Source organism: Rhinoderma darwinii, chromosome 12 (assembly GCF_050947455.1).
Source record: "Rhinoderma darwinii isolate aRhiDar2 chromosome 12, aRhiDar2.hap1, whole genome shotgun sequence".
Classification (NCBI taxonomy): domain Eukaryota; kingdom Metazoa; phylum Chordata; class Amphibia; order Anura; family Rhinodermatidae; genus Rhinoderma; species Rhinoderma darwinii.
This window is the reverse complement of record NC_134698.1, coordinates 20,436,447-20,452,488: the sequence shown is the minus strand read 5'-3', so window position 1 is coordinate 20,452,488 and position 16,042 is coordinate 20,436,447.

Sequence of the window (16,042 nt, the reverse complement as noted above, 5' to 3'; positions counted from 1 at the left end):
CCTCCAAAGGTTTTTAGGGTTCGCTAATTATTACAGACGTTTTATCGAAAAATTTTCAGTAATTGCCAAACCCCTTACTGACCTCACCCGTAAAAGTGCGTATCTCCTCCACTGGTCTCTGTAGGCGGTCCGAGCCTTCGAGCTCCTTAAGGGGTGCTGTTCCTCTGCCCCAGTACTAATCCAACCGGATTATACTCAACCCTTTATTGTGGAGGTGGATGCTTCCGAGGTGGGTGTGGGAGCAGTATTGTCTCAGGGTCCTACTTCTCACTCACCTCCGACCCTGTGCCTTCTTTTCCCATAAGTTCTTTCCCTCTGAGCAAAATTATGATGTGGGTAATCGGGAACTGCTGGCCATCAAATGGGCCTTGGAGGGATGGCATAATTTTCTCGAAGGGGCAAGACATCGGGTCACAGTCCTCACTGACCATAAAAATGTAGTCTTTCTAGATTCAGCCAAGAGACTCAAACCCAGAAAGACTAGATGGGCTCTATTTTTTACCAGGTTCAATTTTGTTCTTACCTACAGGCCTGGTTCAAAGAATATTAAAGCGGATACTTTGTTCCGTAGTTTTCTGGCCACCCCTCCGCCTGAGACCAAACCCGAAGGAGTATTGCTTCCTGGTGCGGTACTGGCAACCGTAGACTCTGACCTGACCACAGAGATCACGGCCAGCCAGGACTCTGCCCCTTCCAGAGGGCAAATTGTTTGTACCCCTAGACCTCCGGCTTAGGCTCCTCCAGGAGTGTCATGACTCAGTCCAGTCAGGTCACCAGGGACCTTGTCATCCGTGGTTTCTGGTGGCCAGGGCTGCTACGGGATGTCCGAGTCTACGTGGTCTCATGTGAGACCTGCGCCCGGTCTAAAACTCCCAGATCCCGACCTGCAGGCTTGCTGTGTCCTTTGCCGGTGCCCGAAGGACCCTGGACCCATCTAGCCATGGATTTTATCACCGATCTGCCTTCATCCCAGGGCAGGTCGGTAATCTGGGTAGTTGTAGACCGGTTTAGTAAAATGGCTCACTTCATTCCCCTGAAGAAATTGCCCAATGCTAAAGAGTTAACCTCTTTATTAAACATATTTTACGTTTGCACGGGGTACCTGTTAACATCGTCTCTGACAGGGGGGTCCAATTTGTACCATTGTTTTGGAGGGCGTCCTGCAAGCAGTTTGGACTAGACTTGTCCTTTTCATCGGGCTTTCATCCAGAAACTAATGGCCAGACTGAGAGGACCAATCAGTCTCTGGAACAGTATCTCAGATGTTTCGTGGCCGACGCTCAGGATAAATGGTTCAGGTTTTTGGTGCTTGGGTAACTTGCCCTCAATAATCACATCAGCACATCGCCAGGAGTTTCTTTGCTAATTATGGTTTTAATCCCCGGTTTTCTTCATTTTCCCCATGTGTATCAGATAACCCTGAAGTGGAGCTTCTCACTGGGAAATTGAGGGTCATCTGGGACCACGTCCAGAGTAATCTCAGGGCAGCCCAGGACCACCAGCGGCTTCAAGCCAATAAAAGGCGTTCGGCTAATCCTGATTTCTCGGTGGGAGATCCGGTTTGGTTATCTTCCAAGAACCTCTGCCTGAGGGTACCCTCCTGAAAGTTCACCCCCAGGTACATCGGTCCTTATGAAGTCATGGAGAGGATCAACCCCGTCTCCTTACGCTTAAAATTACCCCCCCACCTTCTTCGCATCCACGATATGTTTCATTCCTCCCTTCTGAAAAGATTTGTCCCCCCCCATCCTTCCCATAGGGAAACCGCCATCCCAGTTTTAACATCCGAGGGACAGGAGTTTGAGGTGGCCAGGTTGCTGGACAGTAGAAAGGTTCAGGGGTCTATCCAGTACCTGGTCCATTGAAAAGGATATGGTCCAGTGGAAAGGACTTGGGTCCCAGTCCGAGATTTCCACGCTCGGACCCTTATAAATAACTTTCATAAAAAGTTTCCGAATAGACCTGGTACGGGGGTTGAGGGTCCAGTGGCCCCTCGTAAAAGGGGGGTACTGTCACGTACTCTCCAGGACATCGAGAGTTACTTGCTCGGGCGTCGCCCGGCCTGGCAGACTGAGGCAGTCTGCAGCCAATAGGAGCTCATGAGCGTCAGGCCAATCAAAGCCTGGCTGATGTTCCTGAGCTCCCGTCCTCACCTTAATTAGTTCAGCCTGGGATAGTAGGCCTTTGTCTGTAATTAGAGTTTCCTTGCCTGGTGCTTTCCCTTGTTTTCAGACTCCCCTTGCTTTTTGACATCTTGTGACCTGACCTCGGCTGGTCTCTTGATGTAAAGGATCTGCCAGACACAGCTTCTGTGTCGACCCCCGTGGTTAATCAGTCTGCACCTGCTCCTAGGTCTGATAGAGTGACTCGATCTGGGCTCCTATATGACAAGGTAGATGTCGTTCATCGGGAACTGTGCATAGTATGGGCCCAGGTTCAGAAGAACCTAGAGGTGTCCCAGAGCTTACAAAAGACTCAGGCAAATAGAAGACGTTCTGCTAATCCCTTGTTTGTGGGCGGGGTTCTGGTGTGGCTGTCTTCAAAAAATTTGCGCCTTAAAGTCACGTCCAAAAAATTTGCTCCCCGGTATATAGGGCCGTACAAGGTCATTGAGGTCCTTAACCCTGTCTCCTTCCGACTGGAGTTACCCCCGTCTTTTCGAATATACAACGTGTTTCATGCCTCCCTCCTGAAACGCTGCTCCCCGTCCTTGGCTACCTCGAGGAAATCTCTGGTCCCTGTTCTCACCCCTGAAGGGGTAGAATTCGAGGTGGCCAAGATTGTGGACAGCAGGATAGTCCAAGGCTCCCTCCAGTACCTGGTCCATTGGAGAGGATACGGGCCTGAGGAGAGGACTTGGGTACCTGCCCGGGATGTTCACGCTGGGGTATTGCTCAGGAGGTCCCATCTTCGGTTCCCCAAAAAGCCAGGTCCACCTAGAAAGGGTCCAGTGGCCCCTCATAAAAGGGGGGGTACTGTAAGGAACCAGTATCCCCTTCCTTTGATTCCTGATCTCTTCAATCAGGTTCAGGGGGCCCAATGATTCTTTAAGTTTGATCTTCGTGGGGCTTATAACCTTATCCGCATCAGAGAGGGGGATGAGTGGAAGACTGCGTTTAACACGCCCGAAGGTCATTTCGAATACCTCGTCATGCCCTTTGGGTTGTGTAATGCTCCCGCGGTCTTCCAGAATTTCATAAATGAGATTTTAAGAGACTACCTGGGGATATTTCTTGTAGTGTACCTTGATGACATACTTGTGCTTTCCAAGGACTGGTCCTCCCACATTGAGCATGTCAGGAAGGTGCTCCAGGCACTTTGGGAAAACAAACTCTTTGCTAAAACCGAAAAATGTGTTTTTGGGGTGCAGGAGATACAATTTTTGGGTCAAATCCTCACTCCTAATGAATTCCGCATGGACCCTGCCAAGGTTCAGGCTGTGGCTGAATGGGTCCAACCTGCCTCCCTGAAGGCGTTAGAGTGCTTCCTGGGGTTTGCTAATTATTACAGGAGATTTATTGCTAACTTCTCGGTCATCGCTAAGCCTCTTATGGATCTTACTCGCAAAGGTGCTGATCTCCTCCACTCGCCTCCGGAGGCGGTTCAGGCTTTTGAGGTCCTTAAGAAGTGCTTTATCTCGGCCCCACTGCTGAATCAGCCTAACCAAATGGAGCCATTCATCGTGGAGGTTGACGCCTCCGAGATGGGAGTGTGTACTGTCTTGTCCCAGGGTACCAGGTCCCTCACCCATCTTCGTCCCTGCGCCTACTTCTCCAGGAAGTTCTCGCATACTGAGAGTAACTATGACATTGGCAACCGCGAACCCTTAGCCATTAAATTGTCATTTGAAGAGTGGCGCCACTTCCTGGAGGGGGCTAGGCACCAGGTAACGGTCCTTACCGACCACAAGAATCTGGTTTTCCTAGAATCTGCCCGGAAGCTAAACCCGAGGCAAGCTCGATGGGCGTTGTTTTTTACTAGATTAAACTTTTTGGTCACCTATAGGGCTGGGTCTAAAAATATTAAAGCTGATGCACTGTCGCGTAGCTTCATGGCCAGCCCTCCTTCGGAGGAAGATCCTGCTTGTGTTTTGACCCCAGGTATAATCATTTCCTCTGTTGCTTCTCACTTAGTCTCCGAAATTGCGGCTGATCAAGGTTCATCTCCCGGGAATCTTCCTGAGAACAAGCTGTTTGTTCCCCTGCAATTCCGGCTAAGGGTACTCAGGGAAATTTATGACTCTGCACTATTTGGCCATCCAGGCATCCTGGGTACCAAGCACCTCATTGCCAGAAACTATTGGTGGCCTGGGTTGCCTTAAGATGTTAAGGCCTACGTCGCCGCTTGTGAAATTTATGCTAGGTCCAAGACTCCCAGGTCCCGACCAGCGGGCTTACTATGTTCTTTGTCCATTCCCCAGAGACCTTGGACCCATATCTCCATGGATTTTATCACCGATCTGCCTCCATCTCAAGGCAAGTCGGTGGTGTGGGTTGTAGTAGACCGCTTCAGAAAGATGTGCCACTTTGTGCCCCTTAAGAAACTACCCAATGCTAAGACGTTAGCTACCTTATTTGTCAAACACATCCTGCGTCTCCATGGGGTTCCTGTAAATATTGTTTTTGACAGAGGGGTACAATTTGTTTCATTGTTTTGGAGAGCTTTCTGTAAAAAGTTGGAGATTGATCTGTCCTTCTCCTCGGCCTTCCATCCTGAAACTAATGGCCAAACCGAGAGGACTAATCAGTCTCTAGAACAATATTTAAGGTGTTTTATCTCTGACTGTCAATATGATTGGGTCTCCTTAATTTCCCTTACCGAATTTTCCCTTAATAACCGGGTCAGTAACTCGTCAGGGGTCTCCCCCTTTTTCTGTAATTTTGGGTTTAATCCACGGTTCTCCTCCGTTTCACCAGGTGGTTCCAACAATCCCAAGGTAGATGTCGTTCATCGGGAACTGTGCACAATCTGGGCCCAGGTTCAGAAGAACCTAGAGGTGTCCCAGAGCATACAAAAGACTCAGGCAGATAAAAGACGTTCTGCTAACCCCTTGTTTGTGGTCGGGGATCTGATGTGGCTGTCTTCAAAAAATTTGTGCATTAAAGTCCCGTCCAAAAAATGTTCTCCCCGGTATATAGGGCCGTACAAGGTCATTGAGGTCCTTAACCCTGTCTCCTTCCGACTGGAGTTACCCCAGTCTTTTCGAATACACAACGTGTTTCATGCCTCCCTCCTGAAACGCTGCTCCCCGTCCTTGGCTACCTCGAGGAAATCTCTGGTCCCTGTTCTCACCCCTGAAGGGGTAGAATTCGAGGTGGCCAAGATTGTGGACAGCAGGATGGTCCAAGGCTCCCTCCAGTACCTGGTCCAATGGAGAGGATACAGGCCTGAGGAGAGGACTTGGGTACCCGCCCGGGATGTTCACGCTGGGGTATTGCTCAGGAGGTTCCATCTTCGGTTCCCCAATAAGCCAGGTCCACCTAGAAAGAGTCCAGTGGCCCCTCATAAAAGGCGGGGTGCTGTAAAGGATCTGCCAGACACAGCTTCTGTGTCGACGCTCACGGTTAATCAGTCTGCACCTGCTCCTAGGTCTGATAGAGTGACTCGATCTGCTAACACTCAGGCTGGTAGGCTCAGGAGTGGGAGAACCTATCACAGCCTGGCCAGACGGTTCTAGCTCCCGCCCTCGGTCTGTTTATACCTTCACTTCCTGCTTGACTTTGCCTGTGATTCTTTCCTGTTTCCTGGCTCTGCTGCTCCTTCTATTATCATTATTGACCTTGCTTCATTTTGACCCTGGCTTTTCTGACTACGCTCCTGTTTGGTACCTCTTACACTCCTGGTTTGACTCAGCTCGTTCACTACTCCTGTTGCTCACGGTGTTGCCGTGGGCAACTGCCCCATTTCCCTTAGCTTCTGTGTACCCTTGTCTGTTTGTCTGTCGTGCACATATTGAGCGTAGGGACCGTCGCCCAGGTGTACGCCGTTGCCTAAGACGGGCCGTGCAAGTAGGCAGGGACTGAGTGGCGGGTAGATTAGGGCTCACCTGTCTGTCTCCCTACCCCATCATTACACCTGACTTTTCTTTGCCTTCTGACTTTTGTTTTTCCGCATTCTCCCGGTTTGACCCTGCCTGCCTGACTCCGCCTTTTGTGCCCGGACTTGTCCGCGGCGCAATTACCCTGCCTCTCCCTACGTGTACTTCCCAGGTGACCCTTTGTTATTTCGCACTGTCTCTGTCTTATTTCTTTGTCAGTTTCACTTTTACTAGTATAGAGAACGCCGCCCAGTTGTGCGCTGTCGTTTAGGTCGGGTCGTACAAGTAGGTAGGGAAAAAGGTTTGAGAAAAACAGGGACATCACTGTTCACTGTTCACGCCGTTAAAACAAAACCCCCCAAAATATGGCGTAATTGCTGTTTTTTTGCCTATTTCACATCACAAAAATTTTTTGATTCAGCTTCCCAGTATATTATGCTGTAGAATAAATGGTGCTATGAAAAACTACAACTTGTCCCGCAAAACACAAGCTCTCATATGGCTATGTCGACGAAAAAATAAAAAAAAAGCTATGGCTTTCGGAAGACGGGAAGGAAAAGGCTAAAATGAAAACACTCAAATTGGCCGTGTCCTTAAGAGCTTAAAGTTTATTCAATATACAGTAAAAATGTCTACAACTTTCTAATATACTTATACTTTGTGTTTCATTGTTCGGTCATTTAGAGACTAAAAATCTGTGACAGGACCCATCAGGCCGTCGTGGGAATGGGTAAGGTGAGTTTTATTTTTATTGGTGCAAAGGGGGCCTAACTTATCTATGGTAAAACACAGGGGGCCTAACGTATCTATGGTAAAACACATGGGCCTAACTTATCTATGGTAAAACACAGGGGGCCTAACTTATTTATGGTAAAAAACAGGGGGCCTAACTTATCCATGATAAAACACAGGGGGCCTGACTTATCTATGGTAAAACACAGGGGCCTAACTTATTTATGGTAAAAAACAGGGGGCCTAACTTATCCATGATAAAACACAGGGGGCCTGACTTATCTATGGTAAAACACAGGGGCCTAACTTATCTATGGTAAAACACAGGGGGCCTAACTTATCTATGGTAAAACACAGGGGGTCTAACTTATCTATGGTAAAACACAGGGGGCCTAACTTATCTATGGTAAAACACAGGGGGGCTTAACTTATCTATGGTAAAACACAGGGGCCTAACTTATCTATGGTAAAACACAGGGGGGCCTAACTTATCTATAGTAAAACACAGGGGCCTATCTTATCTATGGTAAAACACAGGGGGCCTAACTTATCTATGGTAAAACACAGGGGGCCTAACTTATCTATGGTAAAACACAGGGGGCCTAACTTATCTATGGTAAAACACAGGGGCCTAACTTATCTATGGTAAAACACAGGGGGCCTAACTTATCTATGGTAAAACACAGGGGCCTAACTTATCTATGGTAAAACACAGGGGGCCTAACTTATCTATGGTAAAACACAGGGGCCTAACTTATCTATGGTAAAATACAGGGGCCTAACTTATCTATGGTAAAACACAGGGGCCTAACTTATCTATGGTAAAACACAGGGGGGCCTAACTTATCTATGGTAAAACACAGGGGCCTAACTTATCTATGGTAAAACACAGGGGGCCTAACTTATCTATGGTAAAACACAGGGGGCCTAACTTATTTATGGTAAAAAACAGGGGGCCTAACTTATCCATGATAAAACACAGGGTGCCTGACTTATCTATGGTAAAACACAGGGGCCTAACTTATCTATGGTAAAACACAGGGGGCCTAACTTATCTATGGTAAAACACAGGGGGTCTAACTTATCTATGGTAAAACACAGGGGGCCTAACTTATCTATGGTAAAACACAGGGGGCCTAACTTATCTATGGTGAAACACAGGGGCCTAACTTATCTATGGTAAAACACAGGGGGCCTAACTTATCTATGGTAAAACACAGGGGGGCCTAACTTATCTATGGTAAAATACAGGGGGGCCTAACTTATCTATGGTAAAACACAGGGGCCTAACTTATCTATGGTAAAACACAGGAGGCCTAACTTATCTATGGTAAAACACAGGGGCCTAACCAGGGCCGGCCCTAGGATAGATGGCGCCCATTGCGAAATGATCTTTCGGCGCCCCACCCCATCATTAAAAAAAAATGCCCCATAAAAACAATTATAATGCCCCTTTAGTGCCCCTAGACAGTATAATAATAATATTTAACAATATAATATATTACAACCCCTTCAAGGACACAGTATATTGTCCTCTAATTGTGCCCACAGTATTATGCCCCCTGTAGTACCCCTACACAGTATAATGTCCGCTTAGTGGCCCCCACACAGTATAGTGCCCCCTGTAGATTTTGCCATATAGCCTCCCTCTAGACAGTGCCATAATCCCCCACCTCCTTTTTGTAGATCGTGCCATACAGCCCCCCCACCTCCCCCTTGTAGACAGTGCCATACAGTCCCCCACCTCCCCCTTGTAGACCGTGTCCCCAAACAAAAACAAACATTTTACTCACCTAGACCCATGACGAACTGAGCTGCTCCACGATGGGATCCTGTGGCCTAGTACAGAGTTTCCCAACCTTTTCGGACCCGAGGCAGGACTGGAAAATTAAAATTTCCTCAGGGTCCCCCTACCAAAAATAGTTCTGAGAAAGACAGAAAAAAGGCTGAGAACAAGCACTACACTCGTAGGGTTTGTTCACACACATTTTTTTAAGGCAAAAAAATCTGCCCCAAAATTCCTTCAGGAACTGACAGCGTTGTTTGACCTTTTTTTTGTGTTTTTTCTTAGCTGTTGAAGCGAATGCAAAAGACGCAGGAAAAAAAAGCTCCAAACGAGCGCCGCAGGTATTTTCTGCCTCCTAAAAAAAAAAAAAAAAGACGACTAAGGGGGGACATGATTAACTTATATAAATATATTAATGGCACACACAAAAAATATGGTGAAATCCTGTTCCTTGTAAAACCCCCTCAAAAAACAAGGGGGCACTCCCTCCGTCTGGAGAAAAAAAGGTTTAACCTGCAGAGGCGACAAGCCTTCTTTACCGTGAGAACTGTGAATCTATGGAATAGCCTACAGCAGGAGCTGGTCACAGCAGGGACAGTAGATGGCTTTAAAAAAGGGTTAGATAATTTCCTAGAACAAAAAAGTATTAACTCCTATGTGTAGAAATTTTTCCTTCCCTTTTCCCGTCCCTTGGTTGAACTTGATGGACATGTGTCTTTTTTCAGCCGTACTAACTATGTAACTATGTAACTATGTAACTATTAATTTCAATTGGAGGTCAGAGTCGGAAACCACTTGAAGACCATCAGCCCCCCACTCACAGTAAAATGACCATCAGCTCCCCACTCACAGTAAAATGACCATCATCCCACCACTAACAGTAAAATGACCATCAGCCCACCACTCACAGATTCCCCCTGAAGGTAGCGCCACACAGCCCCTTGTAGGTAGCGCCACACAGCCTCTTGTGGGTAGCGCCACACAGCCCCTTGTGGGTAGCGCCACACAGCCCCTTGTGGGTAGTGCCACACAGCCCCTTGTGGGTAGCATCACACAGCCCCTTGTAGGTAGCACCACACAGCCCCCTTGTGGGTAGCGCCACAAAGCCCCCTTGAGGGTAGCGCCACACAGCCCCTTGTAGATAGCGCCACACAGCCCCCTTGTAGGGAGCACCACACAGCCCCCTGTAGGGAGTGCCGCACAGCCCCATGTAGGGAGTGCCGCACAGCCCCCTGGTAGGAAGTGCCGCACAGCCCCCTGGTAGGAAGTGCCGCAGAGCCCCCCTGCTAGAGAGTGCCGCACAGCCCCCTGCTAGGTAGTGCCACACAGCCCACAGCCCCCCTGTACGTAGTGCAAGGACTACGAAATGACCCTGATAGCTGGCGGGCAATAGACATTCAAAAAAGGACAACTGTGCAGGAGCACACAAAATACCCAGCTTTCCCAGCTAACAAATAAATGTGTGGAAATAAAATAAGATATAACTTTTATTTAGTCTAGGTAAAGGATTAATCCTCTTAGCTAGATTAAATAAAAATTATATCTTCGGCGGTTGCCCAGGCTAAGTCACCCCGCCGCTCCCATAGGACTCGCCAACCAGAGCGTCTTAGTCCAGACGTGGCCCCGCGGGCCCTGCGTCGCAGGGGGAGCCCTTCTAATGACGCTGCAGGCCAGGCTGCTCGGACGGGTGCCTCTTCCTAGGGCCTGCGTCCTGGCAGGAATCCCCAGCCGCGACGGGGCTCGGCGGTTAACTGGGAGTCGCAGGCCGGGCTCCCTGTCACACCCCCGCCTTCAGACGCTGTGTTCGGAGGGCAGTATACGGCCGCCCCGCATGGTGATGTTCCGGCCAGGGGGCAGGCTTCCTCGAGAGCATCGGTGAGGACGCCAAGATCAGCGACGACGACGAGGCAACAGGTCCTGTCGGAAGTCTGGGTCCCTGCGGTCGGGCGGCAGGTTGTCGGCCCACCTGTCAGCGTGCCGGGATCCCCGTGTCGAAGATGTCGGTGCGAGTACCAGTCGGCGGCGAGAGAGGATTTGGAAGATGGAGAGCTGGATGAGTCGCAACGTGGTCAGGATTTTCCGGCTGGCGGGAATACAGCGCCTGGGCAGTCTGGTGAGTGTGTAACTCCTACGTTACCGTATCCAGCAATTTTCATGTCGGGTGTTGGGGATGGGTCAGCGAGCGGGGTAGCGGCTGTCGGTAGTGGCGTTGCCGGGCGCGATGGCTTGACAGATTTAGTGGGTTGTTTGCGCGAGCTAGTCCGGCGCTTAGATAGGGCAGCGGCGCCTGTAGTGCCGGCGGGGTCTCCGGTTGTGGTATGGGAAGGTCCTCGTGATGTACAGTCGCGGTCCATGGTGGGGGAGGTTCCGGGGGTGGCAAAAGAAGTGGTAGCAGTGTCTGTCCAAACCGAGGCGCAGAAGGATGGGGATAGGATTCGGCTTGATGATCGCGCTCGGGGCGAGGTTTACGTCTGTTTTGAGGGCCCTTTAGGGGCTCACCTTAAGCAAGAGGTACGTGAACGGATTTGGAAGGATGAATACGTGGAGATATTTTCTCTTCTGCCGCTTGCGAAATTCAAATTGGATAAGGGCAAGCGGGATGAGAGTAAGAAAGAGGAGGAAGAACGTCGGCGGTATAGGCTTATCCCGCAGACGTTCGCCAACTGGTCGCAAGCTTTCGCTATTTTGGCAAGCGTGATCGGGGAAAAGGCGCCGGAAAATTGCTCGGCGTTGTTTTGTTATTTTGATGCCATCGGGGAGGCCTATTGTGCGTACGGGGGCCAGGCGTGTTTGCGGTACGACGAGCAATTTCGCCAGCGGAAGGCGGTCCGGACGGCGATCCGATGGGATCAAAAGGATATTGCATTGTGGTTGCGGGTTACGGCGCCGGTTAAGCAGTCCTTTCCCGGGAGCGTTGGCCAAGGGGGCCAGTCTAGTCAATCCGGGCCTTTTGCCGAGCCGCCGATTGAGAATTTAGTGGTATCACCCTTGGGAGTTGTGCCAAAGCGGGAGCCTCACAAATTCCGTTTGATCCAGCATTTGTCGTTTCCCAGGAGAGCGTCGGTGAATGATGGGATAGATCACGACTTATGTTCGGTTGTTTACACGTCATTTGACAAAGCGGTGGCGTTAGTGCGGGAGGCAGGGCCCGGTGCGTTGTTGGCAAAGACTGACATTGAGGCGGCCTTTCGCTTGCTGCCGGTACATCCAGAAAGCCAACGGCTGTTGGGTTGCTTCTGGAGCGGGGAATTTTATGTGGATAGGTGCCTTCCAATGGGTTGCTCCCTTTCTTGCGCATACTTCGAGGCGTTTAGTAGTTTCATGGAATGGGTGACGAAGGGTGTAGCTGGAGTCGATTCCTTAATACATTATCTTGATGATTTTTTGTGCGTAGGCCCTAGCGGTTCCCCGGTTTGCGGTAATTTATTGTATTCCTTGCAGAAGGTTGCGACGGATTTTGGAATCCCTTTGACGCCTGGATAAACAGAGGGCCCGGTATCTACGATCAGTTTTTTGGGGATGCAAATTGATTCGGTGGCAATGGAGTGCAGGCTTCCTGAGGATAAATTATTGCCACTACGGCAGGTCAGGCGGGCTTGCCAATTGAAGAAGATCACTTTTCGGGATCTTCAGTCGCTGCTTGGAAAGTTGAACTTTGCCTGTCGAATTATGCCAATGGGTAGAATTTTTAGTAGGAGGTTGGCGTCAGCGACGGCGTGTATCCAGGCGCCCCATCATTTTGTGAGGATTGGTGGGGATCACAGGGCGGATCTGCAGGTTTGGGACGAGTTCCTCGGGCAGTATAATGGTAGATCGTTGTGGATGTCGCAGGTACAGGAGATGGGCGAGTTGGAGCTGTTTGCTGACGCGGCAGGGTCTGGTGGTTTTGGCGCGTATGCAGGAGGACAATGGTGTGCGGGGAACTGGCCGGACAGCTGGGTGACTGGTGGTCTTACGCGAAATCTGGCCCTGCTCGAGCTGTTTCCCATCGTGGTGGCGGTGACCATTTGGGGGGATAGGCTCAGGGATAAAAAGGTTCGTGTCCACTGCGATAACATGGGGGTGGTGTTAGCAATTAACAACTTATCAGCATCTTCTCCACCGGTGGTTCAGTTGTTGCGTCACCTAGTTTTGGTGTGCTTGTCTTTAAACACGTGGGTGGTTGCGGTGCATGTACCTGGGGTTTCCAATTGTATTGCTGATGCTCTTTCTCGCTCGCAGTGGGATCGTTTTCGTCAAATGGCACCGGGAGCGGAGCTGGTCGGTTTGGCTTGCCCGGAACATCTCTGGGGTCTGGTTTCGGTCCCGTGGAACGGTTGATTGAAAGGTCATTGGCTAGCGAGACTTGGAGCGCTTATTCGGCGTGTTGGCAGCAGTGGGAGGAGTGGGTAAGAGTGTTGGGTAACGTCAGCACGGCGCAAGACAGGTTGGTGCCATTATTGTACTGGTTGGGGGATGCTTGGGAGGCGGGGTTTTCCCCGGCAAAAGTGAATCGTTTTGTTGCTGGTTTGGCGTTTGAATTCAAATTACGGGGTTTTCAGGATGTGTCCAAACATTTTTTAGTAAGGCAAGCTCTAAAAGGTTTGCGTCGGGGCAGGGCGGTAGCAGATCAGAGGCAACCCGTTCTTTTTCCCTCCTTGGGTCGTTGGGAGCATCGCTGGGGGCTGTTTGTAATTCGCCTGATGAGGTAGTCTTGTTCCGTTTGGCTTTTTCCCTCGCGTTTTTCGGAGCACTCTAATTGGGGAGTTGGTTTCTCCTAGTGCGGCTAGTGCTGGGGGATTGCGGCAGGCGGACATGGGGCTATATGAGGATAGACTCGAGTTGTTTTTGCGGCGGTCCAAGACTGATCAAGCGGGTCGGGGTAAGCGGATAGTGTTGTTTGCCCTCCCAGGGTCGGCGATGTGTCCAGTTGCTTGTATGGTGGCTTTTAAGCCACTGGTTGGGGTGCCGGAGTCGCCATTGCTCCGTCATGAGAATGGCTCGTTTTTGTCCAGGTATCAATTTGGTGTGGTGTTTAAGAAATGCTTGGCTGCGGTTGGCGTGGGGCAGGGGTATTACTCGTCTCACTCGTTTAGGATCGGCGCTGCTACTGAGGCGGGGCGTTGGGGGTTGGACGACGAGGGTGTGCGGCGCATCGGTCGGTGGGAGTCCAACAGGTTTCGGACTTATGTGCGCCCTCATTTGTTGTGAGTCGGTAAGGTAGCTTTGATTGTTTGACATGTGCGGTTTTGTTCTTTCTTTTCAGATCACCACCCTTGCTTAGTGTGGATTTTAGGACTTTCTTTTGTGCACTGGGGGGCATTGCGGGTGGACGTTCGCCCAGATGGCCGCCAGCTTCGCATTCTGCGGCACGATGCGGTTTTACACTGGCTGGGCTTCCGAGGTATGTTGTGGAGCCGGGTACTTGCTGAGTTTCAGACATACTCTCAGTTAGATAGGGTTCCGGAGGTTCTGGTGTTACATGCGGGTGGGGAATGATCTGGGGGTGCGCCCGTTTCGCGAGTTAGTGCGGGATATTAAACACGATCTGTTGTGTTTATGGGCATCTTATCCTCACCTGGTGATTGTTTGGTCGGACATCGTTCCGAGGAAGTTTTGGCGTTTGGCAAGATCGGTTGAGAGGGTCAATAAAGCCCGTATTAAGGTAAACCGGGCGGTGTCGCATTTTGTTGCTAGGAACGGGGGCATTTGTGTTCGACACAAGGATCTGGAGTCAGGAGTCGGTAATTATTGGAGGAGTGATGGAGTACATTTGACCCAGGTTGGAATTGATATGTGGAGCCTGGCTTTAGCAGAAGGAATTGAGAGGGCGGTGGTGGTTTGGAGGGACTCACAGGCTTAAGGTGGTCAAGGCCTGTTTCGCTGTGGCGGGGGGAGTCCTTGAGGTTGGTCAGTACAAAATGGTGGGGGGGTCGCATCGGGGGTATGCGTCCCCCAAAAAATGGTAGATCATTTGAAGACTTCATAGGGTGTTATCCCTTTGAAGTGGTCTTCTGGTGGTTGGAGCCATCTGCAGGGGTGAGCGGTGCTTCCGAGCTGGTTTACGGCTGGAGGTAAATAGTTGGTGGTGGTTTGCAGATGGCTAATTTAAAGGAAATCGGAAAATGGCTTCAAGGACTTCCCCTGCTCTGTTTAGTGTTAATTGACCCATGTTGGGTCATGTGAATTATAGTAGGAATTCTCTGGTCGAATTCCTAAAAGAGTTATCCGAATGTTTCGGATTAAATTGCATTTAATTAATGTTAAATAAATAAACGGCTGCTGTGGCCATTTCACATCCAACCTCGGTTGTCACGTGTCTTTATTGGGAAGGCGAAAGAAGGGGAATAAAGGTAAAATGGTTACTCAGCACATGACTCTACTTAGGCTAGTCAAGATGGCTCTGTCCTCTCTACCTCCTGACAGATATGCAAAGATATATTCTGCAGATTATTACACCACTGACCTCTCTGGAGATCTGCAGAACATTGCTCCTCTACCTCCTGACAGATACAGAGTGATATATTCTGCAGATTACTACACCACTGACCTCTCTGGAGATCTGCAGAACATTGCTCTGTCCTCTCTATCTCCTGACACATAAATAGTGATATATTCTGCAGATCATTACACCACTGACCTCTCTGGAGATTTGCAGAACATTGCTCCTCTACCTCCTGACAGATACATAGTGATATATTCTGCAGATCATTACACCACTGACCTCTCTGGAGATTTGCAGAACATTGCTCTGTCCTCTCTACCTGTTGATAGATACATAGTGATATATTCTGCAGATTATTACACCACTGACCTCTCTGGAGATCTGCAGAACATTGCTACTCTACCTCCTGACAGATACATAGTGATATATTCTGCAGATTAATACACCACTGACCTCTCTATAGATCTGCAGAACATTGCTCCTCTACTTCCTGACAGATACATAGTGATATATTCCGCAGATTATTACACCACTGACCTCTCTGGAGATCTGCAGAACATTGCTCCTCTACCTCCTGACAGATACATAGTGATATATTCCGCAGATTATTACACCACTGACCTCTCTGGAGATCTGCAGAACATTGCTCCTCTACCTCCTGACAGATAAATAGTTTTATATTCTGCAGATTATTACACCACTGACTTCCCTAGAGATCTGCAGAACATTTCTCCTCTACCTCCTGACAGATACATAGTGATATATTCTGCAGATTATTACACCACTGACTTCTCCAGAGATTTGCAGAACATTGCTCTTCTACCTCCTGACAGATACATAGTGATATATTCTGCAGATTATTACACCACTGACCTCTCTAGAGATCTGCAGAACATTGCTCCTCTACCTCCTGACAGATACATAGTCATATATTCTGCAGATTATTATACCACTGACTTCTCTAGAGATCTGCAGAACATTGCTCCTCTACCTTCTTACAGATACATAGTGATATATTCTGCAGATTATTACACCACGGATTTCTCTAGAGATCTGCAGAACA